The 2500-nt window shown below is 43.3% G+C and overlaps 1 protein-coding gene across 3 annotated transcripts in view; it reads right to left on the bottom strand.

Moving 5' to 3' along the window:
- Positions 1 to 2500, bottom strand: part of LOC311322518 (circadian locomoter output cycles protein kaput-like) — an 18045-nt gene that overhangs the window by 790 nt on the left and 14755 nt on the right. For all 3 annotated transcript variants that reach the window (XM_084454602.1, XM_084454603.1, XM_084454601.1), the window contains one exon: positions 1 to 2500. This exon is cut by the window's left edge and continues 790 nt beyond it; it is cut by the window's right edge and continues 370 nt beyond it. The gene's annotated coding sequence lies outside the window, so the exon portion shown is untranslated.

A 2500-nucleotide genomic window follows, 5' to 3' on the forward strand; every position in this document is an offset into this window, starting at 1 on the left:
CAGTTTGTTTTGTCTTTGACAAGACGAGAACCATTGTGTTTCTACAGTCCCATAACCTGTTAGGTATAACACCATTTGTCTCAGTTGTACTACATCATATGAAAATAAAATGGCTAAGTGATTACACACAAACAAAAACTTGTATTCAAGCTGAGCTGCTCCACACTTGGGCTTTCAGCCCAACCAGAGAGGAAGATTTCTTGAACATTTCATAATTTCATTACTGCAACGCAAGAACTGATTGGCTATCGCCAGGGGTAACAAACGCTGACCCCAGAGTGATATAGGAAGTAGAATAGAGAGGAGTGCACACGCACATACACACATACACCCCCATACAAAAACCACACACACACACACACATACATCCCCATACAAAAACCACACACACACACAGACACACAAACAGGACAAACAACTACGCTCCAAGACATAAAATAATAAAATTATTCTAAGAACTCCTTCTCACACTATCTTCACTTCCTCCCGAGGCGTTTCTGTTAGCTATGGCTTATTATTGCGTTACCAAGGCTGGGCCCTGTTCCATTTCCACCAACCGGCTGTGCTGAGATGAAGTCGGAACGCAGCCGAACCTTGGCTGATACTCTTCAACTGCTGTTGACTGAGATTTGAGTTACTGAACTAAACTGTATGAAGGCTGCTGTAGCCTAGGGTGGAGATAGAGGCCCCGTTCCAATTCTTTCAAAGAATGCCTCGTTCGCTCTTCTCTCCTCTGGAGTTACCACTGGCCTGACCATGACCGGATTGAGACAGCTTTTGTATTTCTGCATTTCTCTCATTTCTTTCGATCATGGATGACGTGCAGCTGAAGATGCCAAGATGCATTTCATTCAAATGGGGCCTAAGAAGCATCTGCCATTGATGACGCTAAAGACCAGGAAGCCATTATGCCGGAATCAGCCATTCCATTTAGGTCCCAGACAGGGGTGCCCACTGGGGCCTTCACAGTTGTGGGGATGCGCATTTTTTGTTACCCAGTTAAGCCCACATGAGTGGAGTTTTTCACCTGTGAACCAATGCAATGGAATATTCCCCAGTCGGCAAATAAACTCCACCCACCCAGGATACCCCGGGCTGCAAAATATGCGAACCAAGCGAACCACTTCTATGGTTCTTGAGCCTTATGACTTATCACACCACTGTGGCGTGAGATCATATAAGGTTTTGTAAAAGTGTGAGGAGAAACAATGCACTGCTTCCTGTTATGGTTGCATCTTCTATTATAGTACTCACAACACTCCGATGGAAAGCATTCTGTGATCTTTCACGTAACTCTCACCAAATGTTGAGTGTGTACCGACACCCGAAGGCAGGGAAAACCCCATGAATCTAATGAGAACGTTCTAGAAACACGAGGCGGTAACGCGCACAAGGCCTTTATCTCCCCCTGAGGCAAAACGAGTGTATAGGTCCACGTTCCTGAGAATGCAAGTACCATCCGCCAAACTCCGAATCCTTACTAAGTCAATAACGGTAAGACACAGGGGGAGCACACAGCACACACACACTCACACGTAGAGCGCACTCACATTTAGCACACACACTCAAACACATTAGCACGCACGCTCACCGGTTACTAGGTCTGGATAGTGATTTACTGTACACAACCACATTAAGTGCTAAAATATCATGACGTTAAAGACATACTATATATGTTAGGTATAGGGCTCTGTCTGTTTTAAAAATAATCCTTATTATATACACATGTAGCCTACTTTGATAGGGTCATATTTCAGCTGGAAATATAGAAATCTTTGAATAGTCTGTTTAAAGAAAAATATCAGTTGACCATATTTGAGTATTGGCACTTGGAGTCACTAAACCTGTTTTACAGTGATGATCATCCTGCAAATAATTATATCTAAACTGCATTGATCTGTTGTATTTTAGGAAGTTATATCATTTTATACTAGGCTATTTCGGCCTGTGATACGCAGCATTTAAAAACGTCATTTCCCAGAATCCCACTAAAACCAGAGCACATCCATTGGACAAACCATGACAGGAAGTTGATTCTAGACTTTTCGGTATATAGGGGGGGACACACTACAGGGAATCGATGCCTTAGTATCTCACCATCTTTGACCAGGAAAACACTAGAAAGTAAAAAGACATTTTAAAAAGATACTAATAAAAGCTTACAGTTGTTTTCCATGCAATCATATATAAAATACTACATTTCTGTTTTTCTGTTAAGCTATACTGGATATTTACACGTTTATGATACAGTCTTCTGTACACGGCCCGTCCGCTGTGACATACTCCACGGAAGTCCCCCGGTTACCGTGGCAATGGGGTGTTCTGGAATTCTACTGGGTATCTACGGAGGCCTGGGTCTGTTAATCTCCAAGCGTTCCGCTGGTTGCTATGGGAACAAAGTTCCGATTCCCACTGTTACCATGGTGACGAGTTCCTAAAAGCCTTTTTCTGTCACCCATGGTTCTGTTCTTTCTGGCGGGGGAGAGAGGTAAATGGGACG

Source organism: Borostomias antarcticus (genome assembly GCF_949987555.1).
Source record: "Borostomias antarcticus genome assembly, chromosome: 20".
NCBI classification, from domain to species: domain Eukaryota; kingdom Metazoa; phylum Chordata; class Actinopteri; order Stomiiformes; family Stomiidae; genus Borostomias; species Borostomias antarcticus.